This window comes from Dermacentor variabilis, chromosome 2 (assembly GCF_050947875.1).
Source record: "Dermacentor variabilis isolate Ectoservices chromosome 2, ASM5094787v1, whole genome shotgun sequence".
In the NCBI taxonomy this organism is placed as follows: domain Eukaryota; kingdom Metazoa; phylum Arthropoda; class Arachnida; order Ixodida; family Ixodidae; genus Dermacentor; species Dermacentor variabilis.
The window spans coordinates 240,460,714-240,474,265 of record NC_134569.1 but is presented as its reverse complement, the minus strand read 5'-3'; positions in this window follow the sequence as shown (position 1 = coordinate 240,474,265).

Below are 13,552 nucleotides of genomic sequence, written 5' to 3'. Positions count from 1 at the left end.
AACCCGCCTGTTGTGTCATCTGTAAAGGACAAAGAATTAAGAACGGAGGATGAAAAACAACAGCCGGCCACCCAAGCACACCCGAAACCACTCCCGAGATGGAAACAAATCTTGGAGGTGGCGCATCAACTTCGCAGAACGACTCAGAGAGCGAGGCACTCCGGAAAAGTGATAAAGAAAGTAAACCAGCAACAGCTGTTACCAAGAGACCTCATGAGAAGGTAGCTAGCGACGAGGATTGCTCCGACCCAACGAGCGCTGTGGGACCGCCGCCGCTGAAGTCAACGACCATTCGTAGGAGCAGCTTCAAGCCCAAGCCGACGGTCGCACCAGACCAGTTGCATGGGCCGCGAGTGCCTCCGCGCTAGCGGGGGTATTTTTTGTCTTCTTGTTCAATTGTATGTACGGGGACAATCATGTAGAGACTTTCGTCGAGTCGATTGTCTTCAAGGTAGAAGCCGGTATAATTATCAGTCTGTACGAATCCGCCTGCCGTGCACACTGACCAGTGCTGTAAGTCTCCCTCTTCTGTCATTGCGTAACGTATTAGGTATTGTGGAAAGAAAAAATTAAGACAATGTACCCAAATCTTTCTGCACTTTGTATTGCAACGTTGAATGCACGGGGATTGACAGCAAGAAGACGGCAACTGCAAGTTAGTCGCCTAATGCTTGAAAATGACAAGGATATTTTGGCTATTCAGGACACAAAAATCGAGAGTCAGGAAGCAACAGACCGGATGGTCGAAACCTTTAAAGCAAGATACAACGTTTGTGTGTGTCATGCTGCTGGCAAGTCCGGAGGGTGGGCCCTTTATTTTGCGCAATAGTATCGGAATATTAAAGGAAGCAGTCCTCACCAATGAAAATGGTCGGCTAGTCCTGTGTGATTTTTCTTTTAATGAAACTGAGTGGCGCCTTTTGTGCATCTACGCACCGAATAGAGAAAGGGAGCGCAAGGGTTTCTTTGAGTATGTTGAACTGTATTTGTCTTGTGAAAGGAAAGTTGTGCTTCTTGGTGATTTTAATTGTGTATGCTTGCCTGAGGACACAGTGAAAAATGTACCTATTCGAGTCGTAAGCGCTGATCTATTGAACACAATTACACAAGAAAAATTTATGTTTGATGTGGGGGATGTACTCCGTGGTAATTGTGTGCAGTATACGCATTTCCAAGGTGCGAGTCATGCCAGGTTAGATCGCGCATACATTTCAGCAAGCCTTATGCCATTATGCTTCCAATACATGGTAAAGCATGGAAGCTTCAGTGACCATAGCCTGGTCATGTTTGAAATAGGCACAAAACGAAAAATTTCACAGTCTAATTGGAATCTTTAGAAGCTTAATGAAAAGTTGTTACATGAAACTTTTATGAGGGCTGTGAACGAAAAAATTGAAGTTGTTAACTCTCATAAGTCTGGCAGCTTTGGTGAGTTGTGGGTACAACTTAAATTCGATGTTAATATTACCGCAATTGACAGAGTATGCGCACTGCGGCCCAAATATAAACAAGAAGAAAAATAACTGCGAAATACTCTGGACTATCTTTTAAATGCTGAAACCACAATACCTGTACTGTTCTCAAAAGAAATTAGAGAAGTTAAAAGAAACATGGAAGCCATGGAAGCTGAAAAATATAGAGGGGCCGTGATAAGAGAGCGGGCTGAACGGCTCTGGCTGGGGGAAACGCCAACCAAGCGTGCACTGGGAGACGAAAGATGCTACGGCGCAAAGAACGAAATCAAAAGAATTTGCTATCGTGATGAAGTCATTACAGATCAAAATGTGAGCCAGAAAGCATTTTTTGAACGATACACGGGTTTGTTGGGTGGTAACACACTTGTACACGAAGGCTTCTTTACAGAATTTATGCCACTAATGCCGAGGTTGGACGACGATGCGAAAAAGACACTGGAAGCTCCCATTAGTGTTAATGAAATCAAAACAGCAATAAAGTAGTTAAGTGTTGGAAAGTCTCCTGGGCCTGATGGCCTTGGCGCGTCATTCTACAAAGCTTTTAAACAGGAACTGGCTGAAATACTCTACCATGTTACTATTGAAGCGTATGACAGCAATGTAATGCCTCCATCTTTTAAAACTAGCCATTTTGTACTAATACCTAAAACAGACGACCCTTCGAAATTACTTTCAGTGGAAGCATATTGACCGATAAGTCTCGCAAATGTTGATTACAGGATATTCATGAAAGTGTTAGCTAAAGACTGCTGAGTGTAATAACAATGGTAGTTGGTAAACACCGAACATGTGGCATAAAGGGAAGGGCAAATTTTACGAATTTTCCTACAGCTAGAAGTGTACTGGAGTGCTGTGATATGGTATGCGGGCACGTTGCGATGGTACAGCTGGACCTTGAGAAAGCCTTTGATAGGGTAGCACACGAGGCGATCTTAAGGTTACTGGAATATACTAACGTTTGCAAGGTGGTCCTAGATGGGGTAAAACTGGCTTACACTGATTGTACTACCAACCTAATAATTAATAAAACTTTAAGTCATTGAATATCAGTCGTAACTGGTGTGAAGCAGGGAGATCCGATTCCAGCATTATTATTTGCAATGTTTTTAGATCCTTTTTGTCTTAAAGTGTGAAACAACCAAAATATACGAGCTTTCCGGTTCTTTACACTATAAATTAAAATCTTGTCTTACGCAGATGACATTGCAATTTTTTGTGGAGACAAAACAAGCTATATAGAAACCGTAAAAGATGCGAAAGAATTTTGTAGTTTTACTAGCAGTGCCATAAACTGCCATTCTCCGTGCCTAGGTTTCTGGCACGGAGAATGGGAAGATAGGCCAGAACACTATGAAAGCATAAAGTTCACAACTGTGCCATCCAGCTACCTTGGTGTTCCGCTTCAATATTATAAAGATGCAACGAGCCAGTGGGCAGCGCCAACTGGTAAAATGAAAGCACCGACATCCAAGTGGGGGGGGGGGGGGAAGCATGTCTATATATTCTACCGTGCGACGGTTTGTAACTTGTTTTTCGTAGCGAAAGTGTTTTATTTGTTACAAGTGTTGTGTATGTCACGGATTTGTGTGCAGAAACTGCACAGAATATTTGCTGGTTTTTTTGTGGGCATCTGGTTGGGAAAGGAGGAGTCGTATAAACTTGTTTCATGCCGTGGGGAATGGAGGTGTAGGTTTATCTCATTTGTTCTTGAAACAGGTCGTGTCGAGATTTGTGTTCTTCCGCGACCAAAAGGACGCGTTTTTGCGCAGTGTTATTCAAGAGCGATTGTGTGATGCATTGCATGATTTAATTGTTAGGTCACAGACGCTTCGTAATGTAGCTGTGAAAGGATTTATGAGTGAAGTTGTGGATAGTGTCTGTTTTCTCTGAGCGCATATTTGAGTAGATTATCTTTCAGATGTTTCCAGAAAAAGCTTTACAAGGACCTTATTTATGTCATGTGTCATACGCGAATTTATCGTTCAGAATATCATTTAGGACAAGAGCGGAATGTGCTGAAACGTGAGAAAAGGTTTCCCTGTGAAGGCTTCAACCAAAAATTTATTCTTTATGTTACATTGCGGCACACTCCCTGTCAAACCTTGGCTCCAGGAAAAAGGTATCTGTGCCCGGGAGCGTCAACTGCATCATTTGTAACAAGCCAGAGACAAGTAGCCCATTTTCTTGAATTGCTGGAATTCCATATTCTTACGTGACATCCTACAGAGAACTCTCAAAAAGATTTCCCATTAACGCCTTTCGGGATAACGTTCTGCCTTTTGAGCAAACAGAGATGGTGCCGTATGACCTAATAATATTGTTGTGCATGCACAGTCTCTGGAGGACGCGAATGGTGGTCAGAAATGCAGACCAAGTTGCACGACCAGCAAAAGAGTATTTTGTCGGAAATATTGTATATGTGCGTGACACATATAGGTCTTTATGCGAGCCCCCAGAGTGGGTATGGATCTTTGACCACCTCAGAACAACAAAATACCTTTGAGCAAGCTGTATATTGTGTAATACAGCCGGTGTTTTTATGGCCTTGCTTCATTGTGAATGTGGTTTTCCTTTGATTCAAAATTGTGAATTGAGCCATTCCATGTTCTTCGCATTGTATCGTTAACAGGCAATAAATAAATACAAAACACGCTGTGGTGTTTCTTCCAATTCTGTTCCTTCTGTGTGCCGTGATCGTATGGGGGTTAATACCTCGTGTTCTGGCTACAATCAAAGAGGTTCGATTCCTCGTCAGGGCAATATTCTTTATTTTCTTGAATTTAAATGCGGGTGTAAGGATCTCACCGCTGGAAGCTCGTCGCACTCCTCACAGGCGTCACCAACTCGTTTCGCCGTGAGAACACGCTCTGTTGTTCCTTCCAATTCTCTTCCTTCTGTGTGCCATGATCGTATGGGGGTTAGTACCTTGCACTGTGGCTGCAATAAACCAGGCTCACACTGCAAGCGAACACACTGTGTTCCCTTGTAGGCGATTTTGCTATGAACCGTGCTGCAAAGGCTACCGCAACGTAAGATTTTGTGAGCTGTGTGATGTGTTTGATCTATTCATCGCCAAACTTGGAAAAGTGCTGAAAATAACAGGTGCTACTCTACATACAACGTATTTATTTTTTGTCAAGCGTAGCATAGGCTTCTCGAAGTTGAAGTTTTTGGGTAAATTTAAGAAAAAAGTTCTGTAAACGATGAACGCATGACATTTCATTGCAATACAGATTTATACTGACATGCTAGCAATGGTACGTCGACGTCGAACACATGGCCTGGGATGCCATCCTGCCGTATGTAACCTTCTTTTACAACACGTTGGTGCAAGAAACAACACAGATCACCCCGATCAACCTGGTTAACGGCACGAACCCGACGAAGACTCTCGATGCCATGCTGCCGCACGTCACGGACGAAGAGAACCTTGACGTCGCTACCTATCTCCAGCGCGCCGAAGAAGCCCGACAGCTCACCCGCCTGCGAATCAAGAACCAGCAGCGTAGCGACAGCCGACACTACAACCTCCGACTACGCTACGTCGAGTACTAGCCCGGCGACCGCGTTTGGGTTTGGAGCCCGATACGTCGACGAGGACTCAGTGAAAAATTATTGCGACGCTATTTCTGCCCAGAAAGATCATCCGACGTATTGACAAATTGGACAGTGAGGTCGTGCCAGATGTCATTTCGCATTCACAGCGGCGCCACGCACGATCTGAAGTGGTCCACTTGGTGCGTCTTAAGCCCTTTTACGCACGCTGATGAGCTTCCTTATTTTGTTGTTTCTCTGCTACGAGTGTTCTTGTTTATTACTTTTCTTTGTTTGCAGCATCGGGTCAATGCTTTTTGAGAGAAGGCTATTGACACGTCTGCTAGTTTATCTTTTTCGGGTGACCACATGTCACCGCCTAACAAATGTTATCGCACAGCGCAGGATGCGCCCGCATGTAGCGGTAGTTTCTGGAATGTTATGGATGGTTCCATCTGATGTCTGTCACCGAGAAAGAGGATTCACGAGAAAGAAAGAGGATTCATGCATCTTTTATTAAAAATTGGAAAATGAGTGGGAACGAAGAGTAAACAGCAAAGACTGTATATTCCTATGCCAGTCGAGATGAGTTATGCAGTAAAAGTAGGGCAACCGAAATAATGAACCAGACGTAGACCCCACCTCTTGAAATTACCGAAAATTCTAACGAAAATGACACGTAGCAATCATACAACAGGATTGTAATGCAAGAACCGCCTCGCATTGGAGGAGATGTCACCATTCTCTTGAATGTTTCCATTACCGCTCAGCCAAATATTGAATGCTTTAGTTTTCAATGCCTGTATTCATCACCAAATATTGTGTCTAGATCTGTGTCAATAATATATTTGCGTTGCGGGCGCCTCAAAAAGCAACAGCAAATCCCTTCCTTGTTAGTTGATGAAGTCATGTTACATACTTGACTAGTAAAAACAGCTCCACAACAAACACTACTCCCACTAAATTGCCAATTTTTCTACCAGAAACTCACTAGGGCTTGCGCAAAAATTAGGTTGACTCTTCGCTGCAAGCCTTTTCGTTTTCGTAAGCTCCATGTTATAGCATATACATTTCGTGACTACATCTGGTTTCGCTCCCGTAACGGCCCCGCATAGATTATAAAGTACACTATCGTCGGGTTTCAAAGAATAAAGTGCCACTCAGAAAACTTTCACAGTGTATTTACAGTGTGAAAAGGTTGTCTGACACGAAAAATCAACCAAATGTAACTGGTAGATTTCCCTTGGGCCTTAATGGATTAATGCGAAGAATTATTTGCGAAGTTCGTGCGCTTCGAGTTTGTCTGTCTATCTATCAAGCATCCTACGCTGGTAGGGCTCGCGATGCCTGCCAACTTGAGTAGCCGGAAATGAGCTCGTGTGCGCGTTACTGGCGTGGTCGCGGCATGCTCGTAATTCTAGCTTCGTCATTAGACTGTCGCCTCAGATTCTCGCGTGCGCTGAGCCAGCTGGAGTGCGTAAGAAGATCCGGGCATTACGTTTGATGAACACCGCTTGGTGGTTGCCTCCGTACCGACAGCGATTCAAAAGTAAGTTTCTTACCCCGTGCACGCCCACCGGCTTTTGGGAAAAAACCTCTTGGAAGAGCGCATCTTCGTGGAGAAATGCGTCAGCCCTGACATTGCGTTCCTCGGAGGTTTACTTAAGCAGTCGAGGATGGCGTACGGCTGGGATTCTACGTACTTGGCGAAGAGGAAGGAGGACGTGTTCGCGTTGATCGAGCAGCTAGGCAAGCTCACGCTCTTTGTGACCCTCGGCGTGTCCGAGCTCCTCAGTGAGCGTCTGCTCGAAGTCACAGAAAGACAGAGTCCAAGAGCCGGTAGAGGCGCGGCGGGGTCGATGCCATATCCACTTGCCTGCAAAATGTTTCGCATAACTTCGAAACTGACAATAATTCCTCGATTCAGGAATTCCTCTTAACTTGCAGCTCATACTTGACTTGATATAAATGATGCCTATCGCGAACTTGCCGAAGGAAACTTAGCGTCTTGCGCATGTTCACATCAGGCGTCATATAAACAAAATCAAATATGGTATTGAAATTAAGTTGAATTTCTGAATGCGGGGGATAGTGCGATCTCCAAAATTCTTTCTTATTTCATCCAAATACAGGTGTAAGGAACGAGCCTCTCCGCGCTAGTCACACAGCTCATAGTAACGCAACTTGTCTCGCAATGAGAGCACGCGGTGCGATTTCTTCCGCCCCCCTATCCTTCGGTGTGCCGCGCTCGTATATTATTCAGTATACCTTCAGCTTGAAATTAACATCCTTCATTTATTCAGTTCAGGACGCACGTTGCAAATACTAAATTCAAGTCGAGCAGCAGTGAAGTTACGTTTTCTAAGCAGAAAATATAAAGACTAGCGCTACTTTCAAGATAATCGGCTTTAAGAAGAAGCTTCCGGAGCTTTTGTCTTAATAAATGGGAGGAGATAAGTAATTTGTCTCGGCATCTCCTCTAACAGTTTTGATGAGGTTTGTTGCAATAAATATTTTAAATTCTAGTGGATGTACCAAAGAGGCTTTTTTAGACCGACAATTTCTGCGTAGAATTGTTCATAGTTGAGAACATTGTAAAAAAAATGTTCTCACGTACAAAGTTTACGAACTTTGTGACTCAGTAATCAGTTACAGTATCATATATATTGTAAACACCAGATAGTATGACATCTAAAGCCTACGTGACTGATGAAACTTACATCGCTCTCAAATATACCACTGAGAAAAGGTTTATTGGCGGCTCCTCATGCGAAGGCACAGCGACCGGGAACGGCGAGCCAGCCCGAAGCACTGTCCAAAAGGACGCGAGCAATCAACAGCGCGAGCCGAGATGCGGCTATGCCGCGAGGCTCGTCTTCTTCTTCACAATCTACCCCCGGACAAAAAGAACCATCCTGGCGCCTTAAGAATAGGGAGGCAGAGGGTCGTGGTAGGGCTTGAGACGCGAGACGTGGACAATGTCACGTCCACGCCGGCGCAAGTCTTCAGGTGGGGACAGGGGCTCAATGAGAAAATTCACCGGGGATGTTTGCTCCAAGACTCGGTAAGGCCCTTCAAACTTTGGGACGAGTTTCGAGGAAAGCCCCGGCGCTTGGAAAGGGACCGACAACCACACAAGAACGCCTGGAGCGTAGGTGGTGTTCGGAAGCGTGTCGATGCGGTTTTCTTTCTGGCGCTACTGTTGCCCTGCCGTAAAGGAGCGCGCTAGCTGACGGCATTCTGCGGCTTGTCGGGCGACGTCGGACACAGGTAGACACTCGGAGGCGTCAGGACGGTATGGAAGGAGCGTGTCGATCGTATGCCTAGGCTCGCGGCCATGCAGGAGGAAGAAAGGTGAAAATCCCGTAGTGGCCTGGATCGCGGTGTTGCACGCGAACGTGATGAATGGAAGGATGCGGTCGCAGTTACCATGATCAGATGCCACGTACATAGAGAGCATATCACCAAGTGTGCGGTTAAATCGCTCTGTGAGCCCGTTAGTCTGTGGATGGTATGCCGGGCTTGTCCGATGAATAATATGGCATTCCGAAAGCAAACTTTCGACGACTTCTGAGAGGAAGGCGCGACCTCGATCGCTGAGGAGTTCTCGAGGTGCGCCGTGTCGAAGCACGAAGCGATGTAGGACGAAATAGGCTACATACCGCGCTGTAGCACTTGGTAAAGCAGCAGTTTCGGCGTAGCGTTTCAAATGGTCAACAGCAACTACGATCCACCGATTGCCGTCTGTCGTCATAGGAAGTGGGCCGTATAGGTCGATGCCGACGCGATCGAAGGGTGTGGCAGGGCACGGGAGCGGCTGCAAGGCACCAGACGGGCGTAAAGGCGGCGATTTGCGGCGTTGACAGTCAAGACAGCACCGAACAAACTTGTCTACAAAATTGTACATGCCGCGCCAGTAGTAGCGGTGGCGAATTCGTTCGTGCGTCTTGAAGACTCCGGCGTGGCCACACTGTGGATCGTTGTGGAAAGCGCCACATAGTTGAGCAAATATAACCACCAGCAGCAGCACATATAACCAGCGGCACATATAATAACCAGAAGCCACCGACGACCTTAAGGAGTGTAATTGCGTCGCTGCAGCAGCTGGTCACGAATGGCGAAATGAACTGCTTGACGTCGGAGGGTTCGGGATACAGGGATGGTCGATGATCCAGAAAGATAGTCGAAAAGAGAAGCTATCCACGGGTCACGACGTAGTCCGTTGGCAAAGGAGTCCATGTCGAAAGATGACACGGAATGTGCGGAAGTTGTTCCGCAGGCCGATTCTGGAGATAAAGGTGACCGAGACAAGGCGTCTGCGTCGGAGTGTGTGCGTCCACTGCGGTATACGACGCGAATATCGTACTCCTGGATGCGTAGTGCCCAACGGGCTAGGCGGCCAGTGGGATCTTTCAAGTTAGCGAGCCAACAAAGCGCGTGGTTATCTGTGACCAAGTCGAATGGGCGCCCGTACAGGTATGGTCGGAAATTGCCAAGTGCCCATACTAAAGCCAAGCACTCTTTTTTGGTCACGCTGTAATTGGCCTCTGGCTTCGTCAGCGTGCGACTCGCATAGGCGACTACGTATTCGGGGTAGCCGGGCTTTCGTTGCGCGAGGACGGCGCCGAGTCTGTCCCCGCTGGCATTTCTATGTGCTTCAGTTGCAGCTGACGGGTCGAAATGGCGAAGAATAGGCAGGGAGGTGAGAAGACGACGCAGCGTAGCAAAGGCGGAGTCACATGCAGGGGACCAGCAGGAGAGGGCGGCGCCACCGCGTAGAAGCTGAATCAATGGTGCCATGATCGATGCGAAATTCCGAACAAAGCGCCGGAAATATGAGCATAGGCCCACAAAGCTTCGAAGTTTTTTGATGGCCTGAGGCTTTGGAAACTCAGCGACAGGTCGGAGTTTTGCAGGATCGGGTAGAACGCCGTTCTTGGACACAACATGACCTAACATGGTAAGCTCTCGCGCGGCGAAGCGGCACTTCTTGATGTTGAGTTGAAGGCCAGCGTTCGTTAGAAAGGTCAAAACTTGTCTGAGGCGGAGTAGGTGAGTAGGGAAACCAGGCGAGAAAACCACGACGTCGTGGAGGTAACACAGACATATAGACCACTTAAGGCCACACAGCGTGTTGTCCATGAGTCGTTCAAAGGTGGTAGGGGCGTTACGAAGCCCGAAAGGCATCACCTTAAATTCATATAAGCCGTCAGACGTAAAGAATGCGGTTTTCTGGCGATCGGCCGCAGCCATCGGGACCTGCCAGTACCCTGAACACAAGGGACGAGAAGAATTCTGCACCCTGAAGACTGTCGAGGGCGTCGTCGATGCGCGGCAAAGGATAGACGTCTTTGCCCGTTACCTTATTTATCCGACGGTAGTCGACGCAAAAGCGAATACACCCGTCCTACTTGCGAACGAGAACTACAGGAGATGCCCAGGGACTGTGCGAAGGTTGAATAACATCACGGGGCAGCATATCTTCGACTTCGGTGGTAATGAAACGACGCTCTTCGGCAGGGACGCGGTACGGTCATTGATGTAACGGCTGATGTGAACCGGTGTCAATGTAGTGCTGCACTTCCGACGTGCGGCCCAGGTGAGGTTGTGAAACGTTGAATGAACTTTTAAATTTGTGCAGGAGATCAAGAAGGTCGGCGGGTTCGGCAGGTGTGAGGGTATCGGCGATGGCATTCGAGAACGCATCCCTGAACGTTTCCTCAAGCGCGGAAATCGAAGATGGTTGGCCAGAGTCGACATCAAAAGAGTCTCCGGGGATGTCAACCAAAGACGAAGAGTCGAGGAGTTCCACAAAGCCAAGGCATTCACCAGCGAGCAATGTAATAAGCGCGCAGAGGGGATTGTAAAAGTATATATTGCTGCTGCCGCCAGCCATATCAAGCGTCGCGAAGAGTAGCGGGAGAGATTTACGGCTCATGAATACGTCGGACGGTGTGAAGAGCACTGTTGCATCAGCGACGGCATCGCAAGAGACGGGTACGAGGGCGAAGGAGCCAGGTGGGATATCTGTGTCCTCGCACACGGCAAGTTTAGAAGGGCGGTCACAATCTTCGTCCAAGGGTGTGTCACAAGGGTAAAATTCAACTTCGGCGCGTGCGCAGTCGATCACGGCTTTATGACGGGATAAGAAGTCCCATCCGAGGATGACGACATGTGAGCAGGTGGCAAGAACAATATATTCGACGATGTAAACAATGCCGTGAATAAGCACACGTACAGTACAGGCTGCATGAGGAGTGACGTGCTGCGCGCTTGCCGTACGAAGCGACAGTCCAGAAGGCGGCGTGCTCACCTTGCACAAAGAACGGCACAGTTTGGCGGCTATCACAGAAACGGCTGCGCCGGTATCGACAAGAGGGAATGCAGGAATACCTTCTACACAAATTTGGACCATGTTGGTAGGAGAGGCGCGAGGACTTAGACAGTTCGAATGGGGCGCAGTTCTTGCCTCTTGAACTCCGACGTTCAGTTTTCCTGGTCAGGTGGTGCGGGTCGCCGACGCATTGGGGAGAGCGAGCGAGGGGATGGCGAGCGACGCGAAGGAAGTTCTGGGAGCTCAGCACGAGCGTACGGTTGGGGGGAAGGAGCGGCGTATTGCCGAAATGGCTGGCTGCCTTACTGGAGGGGCCGAGTGGCGTCGGGGAACACTTGAGGCCGACGGCGGCAGTATCGGGCGACGCGTCCGGGAGTGCAGCAAGAATAACACATGGGACGATTCTCGTGTGTCCTCCAAGGATTAGCTCGCGGTGCAGTCCAAGATGCAGCATGGCACGGGTTGGGACTAGGTCGCGAAAGACGCCGGTGGAGGCCTGCGTACTGCCTGCGCGTACGTAAGAGACGAGGCTACATGCAGGATTGGCTGTGCTTAGGTGAGAGGCGTGGCGACAGGCTGCACTGCCAGCGCAGAGTTGAGATTCGGTGCTGCAGGCGGCTGATGGTGTGCGGAAGGGACAACTTGAGCGATCTCTTCGAAAATAAGGGTGCGGAGTGTATTTGGAAGACGGGAGGTGGGCTCCTGAGTGAAGGGGATTAAAGAAAGTTGGCGGGCAACATCCTCACGCACGAAGTCCTGGACCCGCTGAAAGAATGAGGATGGGTCGTACATGCTGTCAAGGGTCGCCAACAAGTCGTCGCTTCCCAGAGCACGCCGAGTCGAAGCGCGTTGCTTCCTTAGCTCATCGTAACTTTGGCATAGGCTGAAGACTTCAGACAAAGTGCGCGGATTCCTGGCTAGGAGCATCTGGAATGCGCCGTCATCGATGCCTTTCAATATATGGCGAATTCGCTCAGCTTCGAGCATTGCGGCGTTGACTCGTTTACAAAGGTCCAAGACGTCTTCAATGTAGCTGGTGAACGTTTCTGCCGTCTGCTGTGCTCGGGCGCACAAGCGTTGTTCGGTTGCGAACAGCGGGTTGGCCGAACACTTCAGTGGAGGTTGTCTTGAAGGCTGACCATGTGGGTACGTCACTTTCGTGGTTGTGAAACCATAGTTGGGCAACACCAGCCAGATAAAAGATGACGTGGGTTAACTTGGCTGGATCATCCCACTTGTTGTACGCGCTCACCCGTTCATATGACGCAAACCAGTCGTCGACGTCTTCGCCGTCTGCACCGCTGAAGATCTTGGGGTCCCGTTGTCGTGGAACGCCGGTGCAGGTGACGGACTGTGACGTCGGCGCCGTTTGGGATGAGCTATCGGTCATAGCGGACGGTAGCGTTCTTGATCGCAGCTACAGGGTTTCAAGTGACGGGGTTTGAGTCGCAGCACCTCCACCAATTGAGAAGAGGTTTATTGACGGCTCCTAATGCGAAGGAACAGCGACCGGGAACGGCGAGCCAGCCCGAAGCACTGTCCAAAAGGACGCCAGCAATCAACAGCGCGAGCCGAGCTGCGCCGCGCGTTGGCGATGCGGCTATGCCGCGAGGCGCGTCTTCTTCTTCACACCACTAATGTTCGAGCACAACTTTTGCAAAATCCTCATAAAGATTTTAACAACTTTACGGAAGCTAGAATGAAATATATGAAGTTTTCTGCTTTATATGCTCTTACAAATCCACTTTGTATTCTGCGATACATGTATTTTGGTGCAGGTACGGATCTGTAAAGTTGATACCTTCAGTATTTTTCATGACCAATTTCTGAGAAATTGTCCAGAAATGCGCTAAGTCCTAGATCACAATTCTGTTTACTATAACTGTTAGAATTTTCTCAAGTGTAACATAGTTTGTTGGAGTTCATCCAGCATTTATCTCGTGAAAGCATTTCTGCGTTTCACTTGCATTTGAATGGGAAAATCGAACTTGGCCCTGAGCTGAAGCTTCTTTTCTTCGAATTGCGCTACAGACAACACTGGCGCTCCTGCTAACAGTCACAAAGGTGTGTGTCAAAAGTTCGGGCTCATCTTAAATGCCGTGTAATGGAGCCGCCTGAAAATGGAACTGTGGTGCCCTTATTTCATCCGTGCGTCTAGCACGGTGTCCGCAGCAGTCGCGCCATCGACGCCTCATCGGCTCGCGTCTCA